The 13,689-nt window shown below is 41.2% G+C and overlaps 2 long non-coding RNA genes across 4 annotated transcripts; both read right to left on the bottom strand.

Annotated features, from left to right (window-relative positions):
* Positions 1-4,824, bottom strand: LOC111978310 (uncharacterized). 3 transcript variants are annotated; one of them, XR_011481411.1, is made up of 5 exons: positions 4,720-4,824; positions 4,425-4,634; positions 4,134-4,336; positions 3,085-3,144; positions 1-790 (listed from the first exon to the last, which is right to left on the bottom strand). It is a non-coding gene; the product is annotated as an uncharacterized lncRNA (long non-coding RNA). The 3 variants fall into 3 exon arrangements; XR_002879139.2 differs by lacking the exon at positions 1-790 and having other exon boundaries at positions 2,551-3,144; XR_002879138.2 differs by lacking the exons at positions 1-790; positions 3,085-3,144 and having other exon boundaries at positions 3,619-4,336.
* Positions 4,825-5,634: 810 nt separating this feature from the next.
* On the bottom strand, positions 5,635-6,660 carry LOC111978766 (uncharacterized). Its single transcript, XR_002879218.2, has 3 exons — positions 6,299-6,660; positions 6,075-6,101; positions 5,635-5,774 (listed from the first exon to the last, which is right to left on the bottom strand). It is a non-coding gene; the product is annotated as an uncharacterized lncRNA (long non-coding RNA).
* Between the last annotated feature and the right edge of the window lie 7,029 nt (positions 6,661-13,689).

The following is a 13,689-nucleotide window of genomic DNA, read 5'->3' as shown; positions in this document are numbered from 1 at the left end:
TACTTTCCAAAAGCACTGTATTTATTAATAATAACAGATACTGGCAATGCGCCATTCTACACCTATCTACGAGTGATATCAATGCTATGACAATACGTCTTGATATGGCCTATCGTGGTGACAGACTGAACTGTCAAACAAAGCTGAGAGTGAAAGACTAGCCAGTAAACTAGTCTAGGTTAGGTTTTGCTGCAGTTGTTTCAAAGCTTTTATACTCTCTATTAACCTGAGTCCACTGTGATATGTAATAAGGAGTTATTAGACACATACATGTACATGAGRAAGTCTTTATCAGAGCTAACAAGCCACGACTGAATGACATATATAATTTTGTTTCTAAACTCAATGAAAAAAATAAACAGGACACTGGTTGATCTACAAACATCTGCAAGTGATATCACTGAGCTGTGACAATGCATCTTGTTATGGCCTATAATGGAGCATGTTGACTACTGTCAAACACATTTTGAATTCTACTGTAGCTGTAGAACTGTAGCATATTGTGTGCTTAACTTTCAGAAAACTTAAACACTGGAAAAATGGTTTCGAAAAAATGTCAAGGTAGGAGATCCTTCATCACTGCCAGGGCTGCCCCCAGAGTTTCTGGTGGACCCTCTGCTGGGCACTGATGAGTTCTGTGCCAACTCTCTCCCACAGGCCAGGGGTGCCAGGCCTGTGGGGCCAGTCACTGGACCAGGCTTTTTGCTTCTCATCAGGGTGTTGTAGGAGGAAATAGTAATGGACCTTGAGAGCTTGTGGATAGGGCTGAGTGAGTGGACCCTGAATGGTCCTGTGAATCACAGAGAGGGTGAGAGAGAAATCAGTAATCCAATAATATCAGACTTTCTCTGTATGGTTCATAATTMTTTTATTTAACCAGGCAAGTCAGTTAAAAACGAATTCTTAATTACAATGACAGCCTACCCCGGCCAAAGCCTCGCCTAACCCAGACAACGCTGGGCTAATTGTGCGCCGCCCTATGGGCCTCCCGATCACGGCCGGTTGTGATACAGTCTAGGATCGAACCAGGGTCTGTAGTGACGCCTCTAGCACTGACATGCAGTGCCTTAGACCGCTGCGCCACTCGYGAGCTTAAAATGATGACCTGCTCAGATGTCATACTGTGTCCTACTCAGTCAATAAGCACCAGCCAGACAGAAGATCTAGCTAAATTAGCTACAGAAAGTAATGTACAAATCTCACCTTTCTGCAGGAGCTAACGTTACCTCGCTCTGGCCGGGCGGCTTCATCTTTTAGCAGCAGGTTGAGGGACTGTTAATTTACATCCACTACCTAGCTACAACTAGCTAGCATGAGGGACTAACTTACTTCCACTAGCTAGCATGACTATAGCCATAGCCAGATAGGGCTATATACTGTAGCTAGCCAGCCTGCTAGCTAGTCAGCAGTAACACAGAACAATGAGGTTTAGTTATAAAGATATTTGGCAGTCACGTTAGCCGGCTAATGCTAGCTAGCCAGGTAGTGCAAGCCAACTTTGTTCAGTTATTGTTGAGTTCGTTCTATTGGCATGCTAACTTCATGATAAATTAGGCATTTTAGCTATTTTTATCTTCCTGTCACACAAATGTAAAATCATTTCTCTGTGCTGCCGACACTGTAGCTCAACCCAGACTGTAAACACAACAGCTATGCACCATTAATATTAGCTATATTGCTATATTAGGGGGCGTGTACCTCCAGTTATGAACAAAATATATATAATCATAATTTGATACATTTTGTCGTTATTTATTATCTGTTACTCGATACCCAATTTGGAAACGAGAACGAGTTGATATCCAATTTTCGTTTTGGTTTGCAATTAGAAAAATGATCAAAGCGATTAATTTCCTCTTGTTTGGCTTTCCCGAGATTAGACGAAATAGGAATTACCCATTAACACACGGACCTGAATTCCTCCTCTTCTTTCTCGTGTTATGTTGGAAGCAGAAGTTAACATGTAGACTAGAATAAACGTGCTTTTTTTTCATGATCAGTCCTCATATTTTAGKCCTATCTGAAGTTGTTTTGTACTGTATGTATACTTTATATTTTAAGCGATTACACTTAATGCAGTAAAAGCATGTATCCACCTGATGGCACTAAAGCTCTTACTGTGTAGCAAAGAAAGGGCAACGTTCCATTGGTGATTTTGTCATCGACTGTCAGTAAACATTGTGACTACAGTTGGTGCTGCAAACTTGGACAGTGAGTTTTCTCATAAGTTCCTCATGATAACCCAATTATTACTAGCCACAGTGGTGAATTTGACTATCCCTGGACTTTCAGAGATGTGAAGGATGGTTTTGTTCTCTTTTAACATAAATATATGCCTTATATTGTGGTTATTGTGAAATAAGATGAYGGTTGATCAGATTCCTCTTTAGGTTCTAGTTTCTGGGTGAGCTGATCTGACAGAGTTAGCAAGGCTAAAGAGTGTGACCCACTCTTAGCTTTGCTACACTCACATTCTATGCACCTCTCTGAAAGAGATTTGCGTCAGTTCAAATCTGGTATCAGGACAAAATGTGATTCAGAGTCACCGAATATATTTTAAGTATTTTAATTAAACSCAAGCCATAAATGGTAAATGCAATTTTCGTATATACGGGTTCACTGTATCACCACGCAGGGTAAAGCAGGGAACTGACTGAAATAGTACAGKCATCTTCTTTTATACTGTGTCAGTGGTAGTTCCAACTTCAGAGTTGGCCTGTCACAGTAGAGGCTTAGCGTGGTTTGGACTTGCTAGCCTATCGGTGGTGCCCAGACACAGCACTCAGGATTCAAATGTCCGGAATGTTGTTTGTGAAGATTGAACTGATTTGTTGGTTTCTATACATTCCTCAGTTCCTGTTTTCTTGTTATTCAGCATTTTTCCATCTTGTCTCAACCTTGTGGTTTGCACAGTCGACACCCTAMATTAACAACAGCTTTTCTGCAGTCACGCTATGTTTTGTGATTAACATGTCCTAATTGTACCAATCTTAAGAACAAGTTAGACTGGTAAGTTGAGCAATCTACAGTGACCTTGTTGAAGATTTCTCATTGAAGATGCTAACCATAATAGACCCTGCTTACCWTGAATCATTTTTTTGTGTGATTGTTACCAGGGTCCTACTATGGGGTTGGTGAAGGGATCTAAAAATAGATAGGTTATTAATACCTTTTCAGAAAATAATCTACATTACAGTGCTCTTATTACTGTGTAAATACAGTAACAAGTAGCCTATTGTAATTACTCATTGTTACACTGTACTGACCTTGTACTTGGGGTAAAGGTTATGGTCAGTGTTAGGGCTAGGTTTAGGGTTACTCCTGTAAGCGCTGTGTAAGTACAGTGTGACAATGAGTCATTACAATACTTGTTACACTGTACTTACAGCAGTAATTACACAGTAATAAGGGCACTGTAATGTGACATTTTGCCTTATCTTACAAAATGTCTAACACTGCAAATTAAGATAATTGACCATATGCCTGACCCAAGAGTTTAGTGTTTTGAAGCTCCTAGATTGTTTAACAAAATACTTGAGCTTTTCTGACCCATAGTAGATAATAATAATAATAATAATAATAATAATAATAATAATAATAATAAATTCAAATAGATACTTCACATTTCATCAAAGCTGTTTTTGTTTTTATTGCATTTGCAAGACGTCATCAGCATTTGAAGATTTTATTTCAGATGACTTCAGGTTTCAATCAATGCACATTCAATAGGGGAAACTGTTTAATTACTTTTACAACAGTRTTTTGTTGTTGTTGTTTAATGTACAATATATTCAACTCGTGTCAGTTGGAAACTCAATTCAATATCAATATACAATTCATTGCATCCCTTCAACAGTCATTTTGGTGGTTTCCATAAGTTGATTGAAAGAAGTGCTTATACAATTCAGTCATACATTGAGCCAAACATAATTTTTCCTAGGACTGTCTGGGAGTGGTCTGAGTGGGGAGGGGAAAACTGAAAACTAGCTGTTATTGGCAGAGAAGTTTGGAAATCCCTTTTTTAAATTGTCTTTTAACTCATTATGTCGCCAGGCTGGCCAAAACTCAACCCACCCAAACAGGGGCAAGTGCGGGTGCTAAATAACTTAAAGTGGGCTATAAGTTTAATATACCTTTGGTTGGACGTTTAGCCTCTTCAGAATCATATCGACTGCTTCTTTATTGCGAGGACAGTCCAGCAGTCCTCTGTGATTAAACAGACAGTCCACTGTGAGTATTACCTCGCCCCTGGTCACTAGTCTGCTGCTGTCAGGTATAGTGGAGTCTGGGTCAAAAGTGTCATGATGCAGCACCACCAGAACAACAGGTCTACCAGCTGTCAAGAGAGTGAGGGATGAACAAGGTTAGTTTAAGAACTCTAACAAATAAAGCAAGCGTCAGGTAATTAGCCTCTTGATACATACCTAGGTATTCTGAGACCACCTCCAGTTGTATATCAAGGTCCAGAATTCCAAAGTTACCGAACATAGGACAGATCATTATGATGACATCACTCTCCACTAGTGACACTTCAGTACAGTCTCCTCTGCCAGTGAGTTGTCTTACCAAGTCCTTATCAGAATTGAAAGTATCCCCTACGACACAGGTGCATAATCTTCCCATCCTTGGCTTACCTGCAGAGGATATCTCTGTTTTGTTAAAAATGAAACCTTTGTTATTGTGCAATTTAATATACATTTTATTTAGAGCAGTGTTTACCTTCTGTGAATTCCTGCTGCAACAGAGAAAGTTAAGAAATGAATCATTAGTATAGTATTCAATTCTACATTGTGCTGAACATAGATTTCTAAACCGATATTTAACTAGGCAAGTCAGTAACAGATCCAATGCAGATTTTGAAATATTTTTTATCTCAATATCAAATAATTTCTGGGTAACAATTAGGTACCATACTGTAATTGTTTTCAATTCAAATGGTCAAAAAGAAACAATAATAGCTTCTTAGCGAAGAGCAATTTCTCAAAAAGAATTTGCTAAAACTGTCTGGAGTGGTCTGAGTGGGAGGTGAAAATCTGAAAACTAGCTGTTATAGGCAGAGAGGTTTGGTACTCTCATTCTTCTTGATCTATAACATTTTACCACCTGGTGATGTCACCAGCCAAACCAAAACTTTATCCCACCAAAACAGGCTGACATTTCAGGGGTCTTTTAAAACAGCTCTTACACTAAAAGGGAATTATCATTCATTTTCAGAAATTCTTAAGTGGCGAGGGCAAGTGCGGTGCTAAATAACTTAAAGTGGCTATAAGTTGTAACTATACCTTTGGTTGGCGTTTACCTCTTCAGAATCATATCGACTGCTTCTTATTGCGAGGACAGTCCAGCAGTCCTCTGTGATTAAACAGACAGTCCACTGTGGAGTATTACCTCGCCCCTGGTCACTAGTCTGCTGCTGTCAAGTATAGTGGAGTCTGGGTCAAAAGTGTTATGATGCAGCACCACCAGAACAACAGGTCTACCAGCGTCAAGAGAGTGAGGGATGAACAAGGTTAGTTTAGAACTCTAACAAATAAAGCAAGCTTCAGTAATTAGCCTCTTGATAACATACCTAGGTATTTGAGACCACCTCCAGTTGTATATCAAGGTCCAGAATTCCAAAGTATCCGAATAGGACAGATCAATATGATGACATCACTCTCCACTAGTGACACTTCATACAGTTCCTCGGCCAGTGAGTTGTCTTACCAAGTCCTTATCAGAATTGAAAGTATCCCCTACGACACAGGTGCATAATCTTCCCATCCTTGGCTTACCTGCAAGAGGATATCTGTTTTATTAAAGATTAAACAGTCATTTTTTACTTCATGACCCTGCTTTTTGGCGCTGACAGAGTTGGCTTTATGTGAAGGTGTGTCCTGTTGAGCTCCATTATTGTGACAATGCTTACAGGAAACAATGTTTATTTAACAGTTTGAGACTCAACAACAATCCCATGTCTGCTACAAATCTATAATCTATGACATAGATCTACTGACTAAACAGTGGTTTGTATATAGTATATTAATACAAGATAAGCAACCAATAACTCCTGAGAAAGTGACATGTTGACTTACTAGGAAAACCAGCCTCTGCCATTTTGCCTGCATAAAAAAAAAGTTGTAAACCATAACTATACACATCGTTAAGCAACTTTTCTATTCATCCTATTCTCTATTTCTCTCAAGTGCAAAAACACATACTGTGTATACTGTGTATCTCTCTCTTCAGCATTTTTTGTTTTATGATAGAAATGTTTGTTTATTTTTGGGAAGTTCAAATATCAGATATATCCCCTTACCTTACTGGTCACTTCCACTTCTGCCACTTCTGATAATTTAAAAAAAAATCTGATTAATAGCAATGCGAAATAGTCATTAAAAACAAACAAACTTCTCTCCAGATGTGCCTATGACTATACAGAAAATCTATTGTTCACTTTCATTTCACAAGAACTCAGGGCTCAACTCCTCCCCTTCTTTCTCTCTTAGAAGAGGACTGTACATGCCGTGTGTGTACTCCCCAAAAAGTATTATGTCTTGTCTTCTCATATTTTGACCCTATATCTGAGTTTGTATTTTTTATGTCAATTGTGATTTCGTTCAATGCYGTACTAACGTTAATTTAGCTGATTACACTAAAGGTTTTATAGAGTAATAGAGAAAGCACATTATTTAGTCTCAGTACTGTTGGTGCTTCTCTCATTGACAGTAAACATGGTGACTTACTGTAAATACCAAGGGCCACACTCCTCTGAGATAGTGTTAGAGACCATGTGTTGTAACTTCTAGTGTTTAGGCAAGGACAAGGGAGCAGCAACTTTAAAGAGATTCTCTGGTTCTTTTGTTTACTTTTTAGCCAGTAGAACTGAAAGTAGCACTCACGAGCCATTTGAGGTCCTCGAAAATTGCGTACTACGTTACATGTGTGCAGATTTGTACAGCATGTCATTGCTCTCTCTCTCTACTGTGGGTGAATCATGTGCATCTTACTAGCTATCACTCATATGGCAAGGGGCTGAAGCTCATTGGTTGAAACTCGAATTGCTTGGGGGCTGGCCCACGTGRGGTGAAATGTAGGGAAAATTGCGCAGCACAGCTTCAAGATATAGTCCCTTTCAATCTAGGAATTTTGTGGCTAATTGAGGTAAAACAGTAGTTCTTCTCATAGATGATGTATGTATGAACTACACATTGACACATCCAGCCCAAAACGGGAGGTTGAAAAAAMACTCAAGTTACGTAGCATGTCTTTYACCAACTATGAGGAAGAATCTTTCACTACCCAAGTTTCATCTTTAGGYAACAGAATCCCACCTTGTGATTAGAGACTTTGTAAACATAATAGTTTAAAATTCATTCACAATCACAGGTTCTAGGCCCATTTATAGGAAACAATAGGGAAGCAGATATAAAAACAAGGCTAAWTTTAAAGGAATAAAGGTTTAGATTTGCTTGCTTGAAACAGGCTACAGTAAAACAACAACACAAATTACTTTTCCTGGATGCTAAATGAAAGGAAGAGAAAACGGTTAGCCATTGCATTTACAAATAAACAGTGATTATTAATAGAAATACAAATTAATTTACTTCAAGACAATCTTCTTAAGGGAGGGCTTTCAAAGTCTAATCCCAAACACAAACCAACTGGAAACAATTGAAAACAAAATTTGGCAGTCCTGTAGTTGCATAATTTTACAAAAACATTTGAAATATTGTCAAACTTAAGCAAACAAGCACTGATACAAATCCACAAACACACCTTCAATACATTATTGATCATGCCCCAAATATTTATTCTCAAATAGATTGCATGGACCCCAAAAGGTTTGCCCTCACACAAACAATAAAATGGCACAGTAACAACTCATCACAGWCTACACTGGACATTCAGGAGATCATGACTAGATGGCATCCAGCTTTTGTCAAATCATAGTCAGATTTGATTTCTCGTAGCAGGTTAGGAGAACTTACAGTGCATTCGGAAAGTAGCCAGACCCCTTGACTTTCCACATTTTGTTAKGCTACAGCCTTATTCTAAAATGTATTAAATAATTTTTTCCCTTCATCAATCTACACACAATACCCCATAATGACAAAGCAGAAACATATTTGGGGAAATTTTAGCACATTTATAWAACATTTTTTAACTGAAATATRARATTTACATAAGCCTTCAGACCKTTTACTCAGTACTTTGTTGAAGCACCTTTTCGCAGCGATTACAGCCTTGAGTCTTCTTAGGTATGATGCTACCAGCTTGGCACACCTGTATTTAGGAAGATTCTCCCATTCTTCTCTGCAGATCCTCTCAAGCACAGCTATTTTCAGGTCTCTCCAGAGATACTTGATCAGGTTCAAGTCTGGGCTCTMGTTGGGCCACTCAAGGACATTCAGAGACTTGTCCCGAAGCCACTCCTACGTTGTCTTGGCTGTGTGCTTAGGGTCGTTGTCCTGTTGGAAGGTGAGCCTTCGGCCCATACTGAGGTCCTGAGCACTCTGGAGCAGGTTTTCATCAAGGATCTCTCTGCACTTTGCTCCGTTCATCTTTCTCTCGATCCTGACTAGTCTCCSAGTCCCTGCTGKTGAAAAACGTCCCAACAGCYTGATGCTGCCACCACCATGCTTCACCGTAGGGATGGTGCCAGGTTTCCTCCAGACGTGACATTCAAGCCAAAGAGTTCAATCTTGGTTTAATCAGACCAGAGAATCTTGTTTCTCATGGTCGGAGCGTCCTTTAGGTGCCTTTTGGCAAACTCCAAGCAGGCTGTCATGTGCCTTTTACTGAGTAATGGCTTCTGTCTGACCACTCTACCATAAAGGCCTTATTGGTTGAGTGCTACGGAGATGGGAGAACCTTCCAGAAGGACAACCATCTCCACAGAGGAACTCTGGAGCTCTGTCAGAGTGACCATCGGGTTCTTGATCTCCTCTCTGACCAAGGCCTGCTCCCCCGATTGCTCAGTTTGGCCGGGCGGCCAGCTCTAGGAAGAGTCTATGTTTCCAAACTTCTTCCATTTAAGAATGATGGAGGCCACTGTGTTCTTGAGGACCCTCAGTGGTGCAGACAGTTTTTAGTACTCTTCCCCAGATCTGTACCTCGACACAATCCTGTCTCGGCGCTCTACGGACAATTCCTTCGACCTCATGACTTGGTTTTTGCTCTGACATGCATTGTCAACTGTGGGACCTTATATAGACAGGTGTGTGCCTTTCCAAATCATATCCAATCAATAGAATTTACTACAGGTGGACTCCAATCAAGTTGTAGAAACAGCTCAAGGATGATCAATGGAAACAGGATGCACCTGAGCTCAATTTCAAGTCTCATAGCAAAGGGTTTGAATACTTATGTAAATAAGGTATCTGTTACAATACATTTGCAAATATTTCTAAAAACCTGTTTTCACTTTGTCATTATGGGGTATTTTGTGTAGATTGATGAGGAAAACATTTTATTTAATATATTTTAGAATAAGGCTGTTACATTTTGGGGGGGGAAAGTCAAGGGGTCTGAATACTTCCGATGGCACTGTACGTAGCAGGTTAGGAGAACTTATGTAGCAGGTTAGGAGAATTAACGTAGCAGGTTAGGGGAGTTAGGTTAAGGTTATGAAAAGGATAAGGGTTAGCTAAAATGTAAAAACMTTCAACTTTTGACGTTTATTTGACAAAAGCTGGATCCCTTCTAGCCATAACCGCTTCAGGACAAAGCTCTCACAAAGGCCTAAAGGGTTATTTTAATCCCTTTTACATATTCACCACTAATTAGGGTCCCCTGGGAAACTAAGCATCTTACCCTGTCACACAAGGTCTTATGAGTAGGCCTCATTCCATAACACTCCGAGGACCAGAGTAGCTCTGTGGCAGCTTTAGACTCTTCTACAATGACAAATAAAGCAGCAGCCTATAGGGACAATTATCAACCGATCTCTTATACACATCTAGATGTGTATAAGAGACAGTGTGGCAGCTTTAGACTCTTCTACAATGACAAATAAAGCAGCAGCCTATAGGGACAATTATCAACAGATACCGTTCTCATTTGGATCACAGGCAGAAATTCAATTACAAAACCATTCAGTCTGAACTAGGATCAGCCAGACACTACTAGACAAACTGCTCTACACCCCTGAGATTGCAATATRTGTAAAGTCAAATTGTATGTTTTCTATTTAACTTAATTTAGGTATTCATCTTCAAAGACTTACTTCAATAGTTCATTTGATTGACTCATTATATGAAACCCCTTTAAATACAAATTCAAAGAATCAACATTTTTATATTACAATCATATTTTGTCAGGGTGTTTAAGGGCTAAGTGTCTGATCAGATTTGGTGGAGTGATCAGATACTGCCTCCAGGCTGACCTTAGTATGATAAACATGCGAGGTGATGTGAAATGAATCCTCAGACTATAAATATAAATATATTGATAAAGTAGATTGATAGAATAGTCATAGTTCAGCATATCTATAATGTAAACATTGCGTCAGTGTATTTATATGTGCTGAGTGTCTGATCAGATTTAGGAGTGGGTAATCAGATAGACGCTGCCCCCCAGYCTAACTGTTAGTCTGATAAATGGGCAGTTGTGACACAACACAYTGCACGCTCAGCAGCGGTGATTATAACATTTAATCACCAGCCCGTATCGCCATGCTGACACTGTCCAGCCAGGCTTCTTGCGCCAAGGGTATGATTTACCCGCCTCTGCCTGGGAGAAAAACTCATTCAGGAGACGGATTGCTGAGCGAGCCTCTCCGACCAGGCCTATAAATCATTCTTTAATCAAAGAGCACTGAGATTGGGCCGGCGTGGACACCCACGGGAGCACAGTTGACACCTCAACTCCTCCCTGCTCTGGAGCAGCTCTCCCCTGATCATTTCCTTTTCTCCTATGGTTTCTTATCTGGCTGTATGTATCAGTCATCTGGGGGTAAGACTGACAAGGATGTGGATGATGTGGATCTGGTGTCCCCCACTCACTAACCTCCATAGGGATGTCTGGTAACAATGTGTGGGTGAGGTCACTTCACAGACTGACACACTGATCCATACCCATCACAAGGACAAACACACTTGTAACAGCCACATGTACACACACACACACACACACACACACTATATTAACTCAGCAAAAAAAGAAACGTCCTCTCACTGTCAACTGCGTTTATTTTCAGCAAACTTAACATGTGTAAATATTTGTATGAACACAACAATATTCAACATCTGAGACATAAACTGAACAAGTTCCACAGACATGTGACTAACAGAAATGGTATAATGTGTCCCTGAACAAAGGGGGGGGGTCAAAATCAAAAGTAACAGTCAGTATCTGGTGTGGCCACCAGCTGCATTAAGTACTGCAGTGCATCTCCTCCTCATGGACTGCACCAGATTTGCCAGTTCTTGCTGTGAGATGCTACCCCACTCTTCCACCAAGGCACCTGCAAGTTCCCGGACATTTCTGGGGGGAATGGCCCTAGCCCTCACCCTCCGATCCAACAGGTCCCAGACATGCTCAATGATTGAGATCCTGGCTCTTCGCTGGCCATGGCAGAACACTGACATTCCAGTCTTGCAGGAAATCACGCACAGATTGAGTAGTATGGCTGGTGGCATTGTCATGCTGGAGGGTCATGTCAGGATGAGCCTGCAGGAAGAGTACCACATGAGGGAGGAGGATGTCTTCCCTGTAACGCACAGCCTAATATCTGTCTCTTATACACATCTAGATGTGTATAAGAGACAGAGACAAAACCGCGACTCGTCAGTGAAGAGCTTTTTGCCAGTCCTGTCTGGTCCAGCGAAGGTGGGTTTGTGCCCATAGGCGACGTTGTTGCCGCTGATGTCTGGTGAGGACCTGCCTTACAACAGGCCTACAAGCCCTCAATCCAGCCTCTCTCAGCCTATGGCTGACAGTCTGAGCACTGATGGAGGGATTGTGCGCTCCTGGTGTAACTCGGGCAGTTGTTGTTACCATCCTGTACCTGTCCCGCAGGTGTGAAGTTCGGATGTACCGATCCTGTGCAGGTGTTGTTACACGTGGTCTGCCACTGCGAGGACGATCAGCTGTCCGTCCTGTCTCCCTGTAGCGCCGTCTTAGGCGTCTCACAGTACGGACATTGCAATTTATTGCCCTGGCCACATCTGCAGTCCTCATGCTTCCTTGCAGCATGCCTAAGGCACGTTCACGCAGATGAGCAGGGACCCTGGGCATCTTTCTTTTGGTGATTTTCCGAGTCAGTAGAAAGGCCTCTTTAGTGTCCTAAGTCCTACGTTTTTTTGTGTGTCCTAACTGTGAACTTAATTGCCTACCGTCTGTAAGCTGTTAATGTCTTAACGACCGTTCCACAGGAGCATGTTCATTAATTGTTTATGGTTCATTGAACAAGCATGGGAAACAGTGTTTAAACGCTTTACAATGAAGATCTGTGAAGTTATTTGGATTTTTACAAATGATCTTTGAAAGACAGGGTCCTGAAAAACTCTATCTCTTTCGCATAGAGTTGATCAGGCTGTTGATTGTGGCCTGTGGAATGTCCCAATCGTCTTTACTGGCTGTGTGAAGTTGCTGGATATTGGCTGTCGTACACGTCGATCCAGAGCATCCCAAACATGCTCAATCGGTGACATGTCTTGTGAGTATGCAGGCCATGGAAGAACTGGGACATTTTCAGCTTCCAGGAATTGCGTACATGATGCCGTGCATTATCATACTGAAACATGAGGTGATGGTGGCGGATGAATGGCACGTCAATGGGCCTCAGGATCTCGTCAAGCTCTCTCTTTGCATTCAAATTGCCATCGATAAAATMTAATTGTGTTTGTTATCCGTAACTTATGCCTGCCCATACCATAACCCCACCGCCACCATGGGGCACTCTGTTCACAATGTTGACGTCGGCAAACCGCTCGCTTGCACGACACTATACATGTGGTCTGTGAGGCCTGTTGGACGTACTGCCCAATTTTTCTGTGACATTGTGTTCTGTGACAAAACTGCACATTTTAGAGTGGCCTTTTATTGTCCCCTGCATAAGGTGCACCTGTGTAATGATCATGCTTGTTAATCAGCTTCTTGATATGCCACACCTGTCAGGTGGATGGATTACCTTGGCAAATAAGAAGTGCTCACTAACAGGGATGTAAACAAATTTGTGAACAAAATCTGAGAGACCAACAATTTACACATTGCATGGACCAASAATTTACACGTTGTGTTTATATTTTTGTTCATTGAATATATACACTACATGACCAAAAGTATGTGGACACCAGCTCGTCGAACATCTCATTCCAAAATCATGGTCATTAATATGGAGTCAGTCCCCCATTTGCTGCTACAACAGCCTCCACTCTTCTGGYAAGGCTTTCCACTAGATGTTGGAACATTGCTGCGGGGACTTGCTTCTACTCAGCCACAAGAGCATTAGTGAGGTCAGGCACTGATGTTTGGCGATGACGCCTGGCTTGCATTCGCCATTCCAATTCATCCCAAAGGTGTTCGATGGGGTTGAGGTCAGTGTAGCTCTGTGCAGGCTAGTCAAGTGCTTCCACACCAATCTGGAGAAATCATTTCTATATGGACCTCGCTTTGTGCACGGGAGTATTGTCATGCTGAAACAGGAAAGGGCCTTCCCCAAACTGTTGCCACAAAGTTGGAATACACAGAATTGTCTAGAATGTC

Source organism: Salvelinus sp. IW2-2015, linkage group LG18 (genome assembly GCF_002910315.2).
Source record: "Salvelinus sp. IW2-2015 linkage group LG18, ASM291031v2, whole genome shotgun sequence".
Classification (NCBI taxonomy): domain Eukaryota; kingdom Metazoa; phylum Chordata; class Actinopteri; order Salmoniformes; family Salmonidae; genus Salvelinus; species Salvelinus sp. IW2-2015.
The sequence above is the reverse complement of the archived record's forward strand: the minus strand, read 5'-3'. Positions and strand labels throughout refer to the sequence as shown.